General features: G+C 38.6%; 1 protein-coding gene across 6 annotated transcripts in view; it reads right to left on the bottom strand.

The window, feature by feature from the left end:
• The window catches only part of PLCL1 (phospholipase C like 1 (inactive)), a 402,844-nt gene that overhangs the window by 216,264 nt on the left and 170,157 nt on the right, over window positions 1-16,423 (bottom strand). The gene's annotated exons all lie outside the window — the stretch shown is intronic.

Below are 16,423 nucleotides of genomic sequence, written 5' to 3'. Positions count from 1 at the left end.
GACAAATGGGCTTCATATATAAAAGTAAGTTCACTCATTCATTCATTGATTAATTCAACAAATATATATTGAGTGCCTACCATGGGCCCACCAGCTTAAGTTCATGGGTTTAAGCCTCTTGAAAGCTCCTGGCATGATTCTATCCACCCATTTAAAAAGTTACACATTACAGGAGAGGTTACATTTTCCAAAATACATGTGAAATCCACATTAAAATTAATACTATCCTAGCTAGCGATCACAATGGGCCTGTCAAAAGAGCAAGGCATCAGTTCACCCTCAGTTCCACTCCCTTTCCCTAAAAACAATCTGGTTCTTAACTGTTCCTAAGAGGCATCTTAGAGTTAATACACACCAAAATTAAAAATTTTTAGTTTCTCTCTAAACCTGTTTCTACCCCAATGTTCTCAGTTAATGGTGTCACCTCTCACTCAGTTGAAAGGTGACCTTGGAGTCATATTTGAGTCTTCTCTCTCTCTCTCACTTCCGATATCCAAGGATCCATCGGCAAGTCCTTTCTGTTCTACCCCAAATCCCATCTACTATCCAGCATCCCATTTCTCATCATCCTTACTACTACCACCAAACTGAAGCCAACATCACTTTTCACCTGGACAACTGTAAAATTTTCTAACTGGTCTCCTCATTCACTCTTAACCTCTTACAAAATTCATTCTAGCAGCTGGAAATTAAATCCAATTACATCCTCTACTGTTCAATGGCTTTTCATCACATTTGAAATAAAATCTCAACTTTACACGGCTACAAAGGGCCTGTCTCCATTATTCTCAGCCTTGCCTGCTTATCAGAATTACCTAAGGAACTTTTAAAAATAACTAAGTGCCACCCAGATTAATTAAATCAGAGTCTCTGGAGGTGGGCTCCGGCATTGTTTGTTTTTTAAGTATGCTTTCAGAATAGAGGACCACTGTTCTCCATGGCCTGCCCACTGTCTATCTTCCTCTCTTAGTTCAGCTGCTACCACTCACCCCTCCACTCATTACTCTGCAGCCTCACTAGCCTCTTTGCTTCCTTCAATCCACAGTTTCTCTGCTTTATCTGGAAAGCTCTTCTTCATTCCTACCCTCTTCTTCCACCACTGATCGTCTTCACAACATTGGTTCCTTCTCAAACATCATTCAGTTCTCTACCCAAATACCACCTCTTTGGAACAGTTTTCTAGGACCACTCAGTACTCTATGCCAGTGGGTCTCAAAGTGTGGTCTCTAGAGCAGCAGCAACAACAGCACCCAACAACTTGTTAAAAATGTAAAATCCTGGGCCCCACACCAGGCCTCTACTGAATCAGAGACTCTGAGGGAGGGGCTCAACAATCTGTTTAAATAAGTCCTACAAGTGATTCTGGTACACATTAAAGTTGAAGAAGCACTATTATGCATGTGTTTGTACACGTGTGTACACATGTGTGTACATATGTATCATATGTATATATTTATCTGACTACCCCCACCCGTCTACTCTTTTTTTTTTTTAACATCTGTATTGGAGTATAATTGCTTTACAATGGTGTGTTAGTTTCTGCTTTATAGCAAAGTGAATCAGTTATACATATACATATATCTCCATATCTCCTCCCTCTTGCATCTCCCTCCCTCCCACCATCCCTATCCCACCCCTCTAGGTGGCCACAAAGCACCGAGCTGATCTCCCTGTGCTATGCGGCTGCTTCCCACAAGCTATCTATTTTACATTTGGTAGTGTATATATGTCCATTCCACTCTCTCACTTCATCCCAGCTTACCCTTCCTCCTCCCCATGTCCTCAAGTCCATCCTCTAGTAGGTCGGCATCTTTATTCCTGTCTTGCCCCTGGTGCTTCATGTCCATTTTTTAATTTTTTTTTTAGATTCCATATATATGTGTTAGCATACGGTATTTGTTTTTCTTTCTGACTTACTTCACTCTGTATGACAGACTCTAGGTCCACCCACCGTACTACAAATAACTCAATTTCGTTTCTTTTTATGGCTGAGTAATATTCCATTATATATACGTGCCACATCTTCTTTATCCATTCATCTGTCGATGGACGCTTAGGTGGCTTCCATGTCTTGGCTATTGTAAATAGAGTTGCAATGAACATTGTGGTACATGACTCTTTTTGAATTATGGTTTTCTCAGGGTATATGCCCAGTAGTGGGATTGCTGGGTCGTATGGTAGCTCTATTTTTAGTTTTTTAAGGAACCTCCATACTGTTCTCCATAGTGGCTGTATCAATTTACATTCCCACCAACGGTGCAAGAGGGTTCCCTTTTCTACACACCCTCTCCAACATTTATTGTTTGTAGATTTTTTGATGATGGCCATTCTGACCACTATGAGATGATATCTCATTGTAGTTTTGATTTGCCTTTCTCTATTAATGATGTTGAGCATTCTTTCATTTGTTTGTTGGCAATCTGTATATCTTCTTTGGAGAAATGTCTATTTAGGTCTTCTGCCCATTTTTGGATTGGGTTGTTTGTTTTTTTGATATTGAGCTGCATGAGCTGCTTGTAAATTTTGGAGATTAATCCTTTGTCAGTTGCTTCATTTGCAAATATTTTCTCCCATTCTGAGGGTTGTCTTTTCATCTTGTTTATGGTTTCCTTTGCTGTGCAAAAGCTTTTAAGTTTCATTAGATCCCATTTGTTTATTTTTGTTTTATTTCCATTTCTGTAGGAGGTGGGTCAAAAAGGATCTTCCTGTGATTTATGTCATAGAGTGTTCTGCCTATGTTTTCCTCTAAGAGTTTAATAGTGTCTGGCCTTACATTTAGGTCTTTAATCCATTTTGACTTTATTTTTATGTATGGTGTTAAGGAGTGTTTTAATTTCATTCTTTTACATGTAGCTGTCCAGTTTTCCCAGCACCACTTACTGAAGAGGCTGTCTTTTCTCCACTGTATATTCTTGCCTCCCTTATCAAAGATAAGGTGAACATATGTGTGTGGGCTTATCTCTGGGCTTTCTATCCTGTTCCACTGATCTATATTTCTGTTTTTTTGTCAGTACCATACTGCCTTGATTACTGTAGCTTTGTAGTATAGTCTGTAGTATAGCCAGGGAGCCTGATTCCTCTAGCTCTGTTTTTCTTTCTCAAGATTGCTTTGGCTATTCGGGGTCTTTTGTGTTTCCATACAAATTGTGAAATTTTTTGTTCTAGTTCTGTGAAAAATGCCAGTGGTAGTTTGATAGGGATTGCATTGAATCTGTAGATTGCTTTGGGTAGTATAGTCATTTTCACAATGTTGATTCTTCCAGTCCAAGAACATGGTATATCTCTCCATCTATTTGTATCATCTTTAATTTCTTTCATCAGTGTCTTACAGTTTTCTGCATACAGGTCTTTTGTCTCCTTAGGTAGGTTTATTCTTAGGTATTTTATTCTTTTTGCTGCAATGGTAAATGGGAGTGTTTTCTTAATTTCACTTTCAGATTTTTCATCATTAATGTATAGGCATGCAAGAGATTTCTGTGCATTAATTTTGTATCCTGCAACTTTACCAAATTCATTGATTAACTCTAGTAGTTTTCTGGTAGCATCTTTATGATTCTCTATGTATAGTATCCTGTCATCTGCAGTGACAGTTTTACTTCTTCTTTTCCAATTTGGATTCCTTTTATTTCTTTTTCTTCTCTGATTGCTGTGGCTAAAACTTCCGAAACTATGTTGAGTAATAGTGGTGAGAGTGGGCAACCTTGTCTTGTTCCTGATCTTAGTGGTAAGAGTTTCCGTTTTTCACCATTGAGGACGATGTTGGCTGTGGGTTTGTCATATATGGCCTTTATTATGTTGAGGTAAGTTCCCGCTATGCCTACTTTCTAGAGGGTTTTTATCATAAATGGGTGTTGAATTTTGTCGAAAGCATTTTCTGCATCTATTGAGATGATTATATGGTTTTTCTTCTTCAGTTTGTCAATATGGTGTATCACATTGATTGATTTGCGTATATTGAAGAATCCTTGCATTCTTGGGATAAGCCCCACTTGATCATGGTGTATGATCATTTTAATGTGCTGTTGGATTCTGTTTGCTAGTACTCTGTTGAGGATTTTTGCATCTATGTTCATCAGTGATATGGGCCTGTAGTTTTCTTTCTTTGTAACATCTTCTTCTGGTTTTTGTATCAGGGTGATGGTGGCCTCGTAGAATGACTTTGGGAGTGTTCCTCCCTCTGCTATATTTTGGAAGAGTTTGAGAAGGGTAGGTGTTAGCTGTTCTCTAAATGTTTGATAGAATTTGGCTGTGAAGCCATATGGTCCTGGGCTTTTGTTTGTTGGAAGACTTTTAATCACAGTTTCAATTTCAGTGCTTGTGATTGGGCTGTTCATATTTTCTATTTCTTCCTGGTTCAGTCTCGGAAGGTTGTGCTGTTCTAAGAATTTGTCCATTTCTTACATGTTGTCCATTTTATGGCATATAGTTGCTTGTAGTAATCTCTCATGATCCTTTGTATTTCTTCAGTGTCAGTTGTTACTTCTCCTTTTTCATTTCTAATTCTATTGATTTGAGTCTTCTCCCATTTTTTCTTGATGAGTCTGGCTAATGGTTTATCAATTTTGTTTATCTTCTCAAAGAACCAGCTTTTAGTTTTATTGATCTTTGCTATCATTTCCTTCATTTCTTTTTCATTTATTTCTGATTTGATCTTTATGATTTCTATCCTTCTGCTAACTTTGGGGTTTTTTTGTTCTTCTTTCTCTAATTGCTTTAGGTGCAAGGTTAGGTTGTTTATTTGAGATGTTTCTTGTTTTTTAAGGTAGGACGGTTTTGCAATAAACTTCCCTTTTAGAACTGCTTTTGCTGCATCCCATAGGTTTTGGGTCATCATGTTTTCATTGTCATTTGTTTCTAGGTGTTTTTTGATTTCCTCTTTGATTTCTTCAGTGATCTCTTGGTTATTAAGTAGTGTATTGTTTAGCCTCCATGTGTTTGTATTTTTACAGATTTTTTCCTGTAATTGATATCTAGTCTCATAGCATTGTGGTCAGAAAAGATACTTGATACAATTTCAATTTTCTTAAATTTAACAAGGCTTGATTTGTGACCCAAGATATGATCTATCCTGGAGACTGTTCCATGAGCACTTGAGAAGAAAGTGTATTCTGTTGTTTTTGGATGGAATGTCCTATAAATATCAATTAAGTCCATCTTGTTTAATGTAACATTTAAAGCCTGTGTTTCCTTATTTTCATTTTGGATGATCTGTCCATTGGTGAAAGTGGGGTGTTAAAGTCCCATACTATGATTGTGTTACTGTCAATTTCCCCTTTTATGGCTGTTAGTATTTGCCTTATGTATTGAGGTGCTCCTATGCTTGGTGCATAAATATTTACAATGTTATATCTTCTTCTTGGATTGATCCCTTGATCATTATGTAGTGTCCTTCCTTGTCTCTTGTAATAGCCTTTATTTTAAAGTGTATTTTATCTGATATGAGAATTGCTACTCCAGCTTTCTTCTGATTTCCATTTGCATGGAATATCTTTTTCCAACTCCTCACTTTCAGTCTGTACGTGTCCCTAGGTGTGAAGTGGGTCTCTTGTACACAGCATATGTATGGATCTTGTTTTTGTATCCATTCAGCCAGTCTATGTCTTTTGGTTGGAGCATTTAATCCATTTACATTTAAGGTAATTATCAATATGTATGTTCCTATTACCATTTTCTTCATTGTTTTGGGTTTGTTATTGTAGGTCTTTTCCTTCTCTTGTGTTTCCTGCCTGGAGAAGGTCCTTTAGCATTTGTTGTAAAGCTGGTTTGGTGGTGCTGAATTCTCTTAGCTTTTGCTTGTCTGTAATGGTTTTAATTTCTCCATCAAATCTGAATGAGATCCTTGCTGGGTAGAGTAATCTTGGTTGTAGGTTTTTCCCTTTCATCACTTTAAATATGTCCTGCCACTCCCTTCTGGCTTGCAGAGTTTCTGCTGAAAGGTCAGCTGTTAACCTTATGGGGATTCTCTTGTATGTTATTTGCTGTTTTTCCCTTGCTGCTTTTAATATGTTTTCTTTGTATTTAATTTTTGATAGTTTGATTAATATATGTCTTGGCATGTTTCTCCTTGGATTTATCCTGTATGTGACTCTCTGTTTCCTGGACTTGATTAACTATTTCCTTTCCCATATTAGGGAAGTTTTCAACTATAACCTTTTCAAATATTTTCTCAGTCCCTTTCTTTGTCTCTTCTTCTTCTGCAACCCCTATAATTTGAATGTTAGTGTGTTTAATGTTGTCCCAGAGGTCTCTGAGACTGTCCTCAATTCTTTTCATTCTTTTTTCTTTATTCTGCTCTGCAGTAATTATTTCCACTATTTTATCTTCCAGGTCACTTATCCGTTCTTCTGCCTCAGTTATTCTGCTATTCATCCCTTCTAGAGAATTTTAAATTTCATTTATTGTGTTGTTCCTCATTGTTTGTTTGCTCTTTAGTTCTTCTTGGTCTTTGTTAAACTTTTCTTGTATTTTCTCCATTCTATTTCCAAGGTTTTGGATCATCTTTACTATCATTCTTCTGAACTCTTTTTCAAGTAGACTGCCTATTTCCTCTTCATTTGTTAGGTCTGGTGGGTTATTACCTTGCTCCTTCATCTGCTGTGTGTTTCTCTGTCTTCTCATTTTGCTTAACTTACTGTGTTTGGGGTCTCCTTTTTGTAGGCTGCAGGTTCGTTGTTCCCATTGTTTTTGGTGTCTGCCCCCAGTGGCTAAGGTTGGTTCCATGGGTTGTGTAGGCTTCCTGGTTGAGGGAACTAGTGCCTGTGTTCATCCAGTCCTGGAAGAGGCTGAATCTTGTCTTTCTGGTGGGCAGGTCCACATCTGGTGGTGTGTTTTGGGGTGTCTGTGACCTTATTATGATTTGAGGCAGCCTCTCTGCTAATGGGTGGGGTTGTGTTCCTGTCTTAAGTTGTTTGGCATAGGGTGTCCAGCACTGTAGCTTGCTTGTCATTGAGTTGAGCTGGGCTTTGGTGTTGAGATGGAGATCTCTGGGAGATTTTCGCCATTTGATATTACATGGAACTGGGAGGTCTCTGGTGGACCAATGTCCTGAACTTGCCTCTCCCACCTCAGAGGCACAGCCCTGATGCCTGGCTGGAGCACCAAGTGCCTGTCACCCACACGGCTCAGAATAAAAGGGAGAAAAAAGAAAGAAAGAAAGAAAGAAAAAGAGAAAATAAAATAAAGTTATTAAAATAAAAAATAATTATTTAAAAAATTAAAAAGTAATAAAAAAGAAAGAAGAGCACAACCATACCAAAAACCAAATCCACCAATTATAACAAGCACTAAAAACTATACTAAAAAAAAAAAAAAAGGGCAGACAGAACCCTAGGACAAATGGTAAAAACAAAGCTATACAGACAAAATCACACACAGAAGCATACACATACACACTCACAAAAAGAGAAAAAGGGAAAAAAATATATATATATCGTTGCTCCCAAAGTCCACTTCCTCAATTTGGGATGATTCGTTGTCTATTCAGGTATTCCACAGATGCAGGCACATCAAGTTGATTGTGGAGATTTAATCCGCTGCTCCTGAGGCTGCTGGGAGAGATTTCCCTTTCTGTTCTTTGTTCACACAGCTCCCGGGGTTCAGCTTTTGATTTGGCCCCGCCTCTGCATGTAGGTCGCCTGACAGTGTCTGTTCTTAGCTCAGACAGGACAGGGTTAAAGGAGCAGCTGATTCGCGGGCTCTGGCTCACTCAGGCCGGTGGGGAGGGAAGGGTACGGATGCGGGGCGAGCCTGCGGCGGCAGAGGCCGGCGTGACGTTGCACCAGCCTGAGGCGCGCCATGCGTTCTCGTGGGGAAGTTGTCCCTGGATCACGAGACCCTGGCAGTGGCGGGCTGCACAGGCTCCCGGGAGGGGAGGTGTGGATAGTGACCTGTGCTCGCTCACAGGCTTCTTGGTGGCAGCAGCAGCCTTAGCGTCTCCTGCCCGTCTCTGGGGTCCGCGCTGATAGCCGCAGCTCGCGCCCATCTCTGGAGCTCCTTTAAGCAGTGCTCTTAATCCCCTCTCCTCGCACACCAGGAAACAAAGAGGGAAGAAAAAGTCTCTTGCCTCTTCGGCAGCTGCAGACTTTATCCGGGACTCCCTCCCGGCTAGCTGCGGTGCACTAACCCCTTCCGGCTGTGTTCACGCAGCAAACCCCAGTCCTCTCCCTGGGATCCGACCGAAGCCCGAGCCTCAGCTCCCAGCCCCCACCCGCCCCGGCGGGTGAGCAGACAAGCCTCTCGGGCTGCTGAGTGCTGCTCGGCGCCGAACCTCTGTGCGGGAATCTCTCTGCTTTGCCCTCCGCACCCCTGTGGCTGCGCTCTCCTCCGTGGCTCCGAAGCTTCCCCCCTCTGCCACCCGCAGTCTCCGCCCGCGAAGGGGCTTCCTAGTGTGTGGAAATCTTTCCTCCTTCATGGGTCCCTCCCACTGGTGCAGGTCCCATCCCTATTCTTTGTCTCTGTTTTTTCTTTTTTCTTTTGCCCTACCCAGGTACGTGGGGGGTTTCTTGCCTTTTGGGAGGTCCGAGGTCTTCTGCCAGCATTCAGTAGGTGTTCTGTAGGAGTTGTTCCACCTGTAGATGTATTTCTGATGTATTTGTGGGGAGGAAGGTGATCTCCGCGTCTTACTTTTCCGCCATCTTGAAGCTCCTCCTCAAATCAGTTTTCCCTCTACTCTTTATTACCTGATTTTATCTTCTTCCTATGAGTCATCTGAAATTCTTGTTTAATTTTTTAATTGACTGTCCCTACCCCCTAAAATACAAGCTCCATGGAAACTTATGTTCACGCCTATATGTTCAATGATTACAATAGTATCTGACACACAATAAATATTCAATAAATATTTATTGAATAAATGAACCTACAAACAAACCAATCTAGTCTCTTTCTCCCCCAGAAGCCCTAAGGGTTTATTCTGTTTTGTTTTGTTTTCCTCTAGAGAGGAAAGAAGATGTGCACGGGAATCTACAGGAGAAGTTCTCAGAAAACAACATCAAAATCCAACAGAATGGCCATGCACCAGCCAACTCTGGTTCTTTCAGAAGGGAGCCTTTTTTAAAGTTGAACATGCTTAGCGCACATGAATGTTAGGTAATTGCTACCTGTGATTAATGCAGAGCTCGAAGGCCTCATTACATTTCAAGTACCTGCCAAGGCATTTTTCCAAGGAAACAAAATACAGAGGAAGGGCATTCAAGAGGGTATCTTGAAAGCAGAGATAGAGAGGCAGCTTGGTACTCAGCTCAGAGGCCAAGATAATCCCACCCCCAAAGGATATTCTCCCTTGACTCTGAAAACAGTGGTTATGTGTTCACATGGGTCTCTTCCCACCCTCCACCCATACCACTTTTCCCAATAAATGAAAAATATCTTTTATTGCATTTAAATTTCTTTAAATTATAGTAAGGACCTTTGCAATTCTATACGTACTATTTGTAACTTTTTTTTTTTTTTTTCTGTGAATAGGCTGTTCCTGTAGTTTTCTTTTAGGCTATTTGCCATTTTCCAGTTGACTGACAATTAAATTTATTCAGCTTTCATATGTGCTGTCAATATTTTTCCCAGTTTGTGTTTCACTCTTGACTTTGTTTTGATTCCTCCCCCACGTCAAAACTTAAAATTTTATTTAGTCAAATGTGCCAATCTTTTACTTTAAGGTTTCTTATTTTTTATGTCGATAAATAGAAAAGCTTCCTCTACTCCAAATACATGAAAATATTCACCCATATCTCCTACCAGTACTTCTATGGCTCTTTTTTTCTTTCTTTCTTTCTTTCTTTTTTTTTTTTTTTTTTGGTTTAAATCTTTGATCCATCTGGAGTTCATTTTGGTGTGAAGGTTGAGGAAAGTTTCTAGTATTATTTTTTTCCAAATAGCAAATCCATTCGGGAAACTCTGTAACTCAGCATTTAGCATAGTAAAATTATATACGTGGATGACACTCAATTTCTGTCTGTTAAATTGAATTATCAGAAGGGTTATGAAGCTACAAAATAGCTATGGAACACACACAACAACACAGCCCCAAAAAAAGTGTGTTCATATGTGACATTAATGTGATATTAATGTATGTAATGTACATCTTAATAAGAAAAGTAGACAGGTATGAACCAATACCAATTTGGTGATCACTATGACAACAGCAGTAACAATAATAGTAACTACTGTTTATTGAGCACTTATGCTTCACACACTAGAAGTGCTAACAGATTAACTCATTTAATTCTCAAAGCAAGCCTATGAGGAGTTTCTATTCTGTCTTAATTTTACAGATGAGAAGACAGAAGCACCAGGAGATAAAGAAACTTGCTCAAGGACCGATGACTAGCAACTGGCAGAGTCGCATTCTGCGACAGAAGCAAAGAGGATCCTATGGCTTAACAACTATGCTATCTTGTCTCAAAGATCATTGTTGACCACAAAATAGAAAGAGCAACAGGGTGTTTTTGCTATTAACATCTAAAAGGTGTACACATTTTATTAGAACGTTTTGTATTCTAATTCTGTATTTCTAATTTGAAAATTGAATAAACATGTTCCTATACCCACCCTCACCCAACTTCCCCCCACCGCCACCAAAACAAAACCTACCTCAGAACTCAATAATGCCTTTGACTGCAATATCTGATAAAGTACCTATGAGGGTCCAACATAAGGTAACTCAAATTTTGACATCTTTCTCACCTAACCCACATTCCTTCACATCTTTTAAGTTCAAAATCCCACCATGAACTGCTATAATTTCCAAAAATGACCAGATCTGAAATATTAATATAACAGAGCTGCACTGAATAATTTGGTGTAGCAAAGTCAAAAATTATTTCTCAGCATCTTATACTATAAGTTAGACTTTTAAAGATGTAGATAAGATTATTTAAAATATTAATACTATTAACAATGACAGGTGTCATTTTAATATATTTTTTTCTTTTCCAGATTCTTTTCCATTATAGGTTATTACAAGATATTGAATATAGTTCCCTGTGCTATACAGTAGGTCCTTCTAGTTTATCTATTTTACATATAGTAGTGTAGTATCTGTTAATCTCAAACTCCTAATTTATCCCTCCCCCTCCCTTCCCCTATGGTAACCATAAGTTCATTTTCTATGTCTGTGAGTCTATTTCTGTTTTGTAAATAAGTTCATGTGTATCGTTTTTTTAGATTCCACATATGATATATGATATTCAACAGGTGTCATTTTATAACTCTAGTTCTTTTTTTTGTTTTTAAGTTTGTATTTATTTATTTATTTTGGCTGAGTTGAGTCTTCGTTGCTGCACACAGGCTTTCTCTAGTTGCGGCAGCTTCAGTAGTTGTGGCTTGTGGGCTCTAGAGCACAGACTCAGTAGTTGTGGCACACGGGCTTAGTTGCTCCGCGGCATGTGGGATCTTCCCAGACCAGGGCTCAAATCCGTGTCCCCTGCATTGGCAGGTGGATTCTTAACCACTGTGCCGTCAGGGAAGTCCCATAACTCTAGCTTTTATTTAGAAAAATGAATAGAATTTTCAGTTTGATGATGGCAAAGTAAAGGCAGTTTCACTCCCTTCTTCTCTCAAAATTCTAAAGCCACAAAGATGACAGGAAACAAGAACACAAACTCCAACTTCAATGAAATGATGTAACTATAATCCAACATTTGAAGATGGAAAGCAGATGGAGGAAACATTTTAGCAGAGTGGAGAAAAGTCAAGCCAATGACTACAAGGAGCAAGCCAATTTGCCTCTGTACATGCTTAGGAAGTGGAAACACTGGGTACTTTGAAGATGAAAATAAGGGCAGTTGCTAAAAATGAAGGCATATTTAGACTCTCGATCATTGGGCTGCAGCTGGTTTTTACTGGCTTGCAAGAGCCAACTCTGCAATGACCTCACACTGGTAGCTTGAAATCAACCATAGTGGGAATATTTACACTACAGGAACTGGCAAATTCTACAAATCAGAATTTTGGTTTGTTTTGATTTTTTCAGAGAGCTAGTTGTTAAACATTTATCAGCACACCATAGCTCCCAAGTCTTAATCTTTACCACCCACTAGAAATCTGAGGTTTACTTTCCAGAGAAAGTGAACCATGGGGGGTTTCAGATTTGGGCACCGCAGTCACAAAAGAGGTCAAGTGAGAGGTACGGTGCTGAAAACAGGGATAATATGTGAAAATCTGTGTTTTGTTCAACTCGAGAACATCCACCTTCAGACTGCATTCCCCTGGCAGGACACTGAGCATTCTCTGGAGAAACTAAACTGCCCAAGAGAAAAGATATATAGTGATACTTTCGGGGAGGGGGTAGGGGTGGTGGGTCTCAATGAAAAATCTAGCTAATGTGTCTGATCATCCTACAGTGAATTAGTCCATTCAGACATGCAAAGAGTAAAAATTCTTTTCCCAAGCACCTTTCTCAAGAAGCCACTATAGGATATGTCCCACCAAAACAAAGGAACAAACCAAGGAAGAAGAGGATGTGGATTTAGGAAATACAGGAGAGAGGCAATGGCACTGCCAGAGTAACAGCTGTGCCTCAGGCCTAGTGAAGACAGTGCATACTGGAGCAGGAGACAGAGGCTCCAAGAAGCAGGAATAAAAAAGGAACTGGTAAATTATCTGACTGCTTGAGCATGTGGAACACTGTACTGAGAGATATTTTACAGAACTGTTATAGGATGTTCAAAGAAATATCATTCAAAGAAAATTAAACAAAGGGAAAAAAATGAGGCAATTATTTATTCCAGGTAAAAATGACAACAAAAATAAGAAATGGAGTCACACTGTGGATTACTCAGCTGTGGAAAGCACTCACATAGACATAATAAGATATTAGGAAAAGATTAACCAAACATTTAAACATAATAAATTATATAGGGAAGAAGTAAAATTTTTGACTTTGCTACATAGACCAAATTATTCAGTGCAGCTTTGTAGTATACTCATTTCAGATCAGGGCATGCTTAGAACTTATCTGTTCATGATGGAATTTTGAACTTAAAGGAAGAGGAGGTATAAGTGAGTGAAGATCCTAATATACCCTAATAGGAAGTAAACTGATTAATCAAGAAGCGTATTCTTTTCAAGTAAGGAAGTGAATACTAGAACAAACAGCTAAAAACATTGAAGTGGTTCGTCTAGTAAGTGGAACAAGGCAGTAGGAGAAGAGAGAAAAGAATATTGGGAGGTTTTAAGTATGCTTTATAGAAGTATTTGACTTAATCATTTTCATGAAATACTTTCATCATAATTGTTTTGATTTACTTAGTTTAGATACAGAGAAAAATAAAACAGTTTGTAAGTTATAAGCAACCCCAGAGAATGTAGAAATTATTCTGATATTCTAATAATAAAGGGATTCCCACATTGTAGCAACAGAAAAAATTTTTCCAAATCAAGAAAGATCTGGTTAAAACATCTTGCAATAAAATATGTGAGTATCCATCACCAAGTACCATAATCAAAGTCTTAGTTATGGGCCATTAAACAAGAGAACCTGTGAAGAACCCATGCCAAGGATAAACCAGGACAGATTTATCTTCTGACCTTATCTTTTGGGGGATGCCAGAACCTTTACTGGGGCAACCATACGTACTCATCAGATGTTCACAATAGATAATTCATGCATCCTTTGTGTATTTCTAATTTCATTTTCTAAAGAAGATGAAGAAAAACCTTTTCATAGTTCTCTTCATAGTTTTATTTTCTGCTTTGAAACACTGATCTAACTGCTAGAAAAGAAAACTGATTTTATAATTAGAGGAAATTACTGAGGCGGGTGGTTTAGAGTGGTAAGAACAAGAGCTGAAAAACTTAGTGGTAAGGAAGAAATAAATCATTCTTTTTGGAAGTTTGACGGGGAAAAGACTGAGAAATTCAACTACTTCAGTGGTAGCAAGGGTCATGGGAGAAAGAATTTTCCAGACAGGAGAAATCTGGATTGTTCAAAGGCAAAGGGAAAAGATGCAATTAAATTTTTTTAAAAAGGTTAAAGGTTAGATGGTGGTGTGAAGGGAAACTAAAGATGGAAATGGATAAATTGAGAAGCAAAAATGGAGGAGTTTACTTTCAACCAGGAAGCCCTTCCCTATGACATTCAAAGAAAGATGATATCTAGAAACATGTTTCTGAGGTAAACAGAAGGGAATATGAGGGTTATTTCCTGGATGGCCTTAGTTTTCGAGTGAAGGAAAGGTCCAGTCATCTCCTTAGGGGGAAATTAAGAATGTGAATTTATAGGAGTGGAAGGAATTAAGAACAGTCATTCTCTTAGAGTGAACCACCAGGAGTCCCCAAAGACCATTCCCTGGAACAGAGAAAGGCTGATCTCACCAAGAATCACCAGGGAGGCAGTCAAACAGAAAGACTCCCCAGCCCCATCCTCAGGAGCATTCAATAGGTCCAGGATGAAACTGGGGGATCAATTTTTAACAGGCTCCCCAGGAGATCTCTATGAGTAGCTAAATCTGGAAGCCACTGGATAGGGATCTCCGAAGTACGAATAAAAGAATTCCAAACAGTATTAAAGGCACTCGTGGGGGCAAAATGTAAAAATTTGCAATGAGGCATATCTATGAGGTTTTGTTATTTTCTCACAACAGTGGAAGAAACAAAGAAAGTAGAATTATGAGGGCTAATAATCCACACAGTAACTCGGAATTACAGTGGCATTGAGTTGCTGACCAAATCTCACCTCTGGTTCCATGGTAAAAAAAATGACTAAAATCAAAACAAAAAACCTCATTTCTCATTCTTTTTCATTCAATCCGTTTTTAACCAAAAGCAGCTCCTTTCACTGAGAAAACCATTACCTCAGTCCATGTGGACACTTGTGTCCCAGGTCAGTCCTTAGTTTGAATAAAAGAAAAACATATGATTTGGTTTTGCCTTTGGGTACTTTGCTAGTGAACTTCTAGGGCTGAATTCTTAAGTGTTTTAAAATAAAATATCTAAATTTACTGGTATATTTAAGTCCAGTTTAATCTCAGCCCTTTGAATTCCTGTAGAGCTTTCAGCAAGACATGGGTACCACACAACTTTAGAAAGTGATTACTTACTGCAGAGATGTAATCATAGTTTTGTTTTAAGATAAAAGCTCACATCCTCAGATCTCTGTGTCAGAAATCAACCGAGAGAAAGGACAAATAAAAATTAACTACTCTCCTGGAACTGCATACTTTTATAGTTTAAAAGATGGTTTTTCTGATGTTGAATACCCCTTCCAAATCGCCTGATTAAAGCTACATAATTCAGTCAAAATGAAATCATACTATTTAAAAATAACTTTCTGAAAAAAATGAAACCAAAAATAGTATTAAGGCACAATGGGAAAGACAGTGTGTCCGTGTGTAACATAGCACAGTAGAAATGGTCTTTTGTAATTGAAACAATAGTACTGTTTCCTCAACCAAGTGCAGCCTTTTTTAAGCCCAGAGAGTGAAGAAATATACATATAATTAATTTAAGCAAATTACAAGGGCAGCTGATCCATGGCTTTATAAAATAATCTCTGTCACAGTACTGCATTCTAGGAAGCAGCCAGCTGTCATACAGCCTGAATGAAAAATGCCAGATAAGTTGCTTTACTTCAAAACACAGAAATTGGCCTGATTAAATCAATGAGTTTCTATCAGATATTTATATCATCTGGAAAGGAAAATCTAGCCTCCTTTTTTTTTTTTTTTTTTCTAGCTTCCTTCTGAAAGCTGAAAAACATCATTTCTTTCATCAAGAAATTTCACTAAAAGTTAGGACATTTTAGTTAATCATTTTAAGGTCAGTTGCTTCACTTCATTTGCTTTCTGAGTGATATGCCCAAGTTCCTTTGATTTACTTCCATTAAGCAGAGAAAAAAAACTGTAAGTCACATGCAAAATAATATCAAAACCCATGCTTGATGTTTGAAACTATACCACCTTAGAAGTATATAGCTCCTCTTTTAGACCTGAATTGTTCTTTGTTAGATATACATCTTTCATAGAAAGAAGCTGTATTTCTTAACAAATTTTCAAAGAAAAAAAACTGAGAGAAAGGTAAGAAATATGCTTTCGTTTATATAGTTAAACATATTTTAGGACAGCAATGATCAAACCTGGGTACACATTTAAATCATCTGGGAGCCTTTGGAAACTAACAATACCCCATTCTACATAGAGGAAATCACACTCCTGAGGGTGATGCCTAAGCATTGGTGTTTTCTCCTTTTTTTTAAGCCACCCTGGTGATTCTAATGCAGCCAGGTTTGAGAATCCTATGTAGGGCACTGACTCACATTCGGGTGCATGTTGGTATCTCTTGAGGGTGGAGGTTAAAAACATTGATCCTTTGGTCCTGTTGTGGCTAAGTTGCCCCCCAAACTCCCACCATATTCATATGTTTAAGTCCTACATCTAGTACCTCAGAATGTGACTGTACTTGGCAACGGGTTCTCAAAAGAGGTAAAGTG

This window comes from Balaenoptera acutorostrata, chromosome 8 (genome assembly GCF_949987535.1).
Source record: "Balaenoptera acutorostrata chromosome 8, mBalAcu1.1, whole genome shotgun sequence".
Lineage (NCBI taxonomy): Eukaryota > Metazoa > Chordata > Mammalia > Artiodactyla > Balaenopteridae > Balaenoptera > Balaenoptera acutorostrata.
Note: the sequence above shows the minus strand (reverse complement) of the source record. Positions and strands in the feature narration are given on the sequence as shown.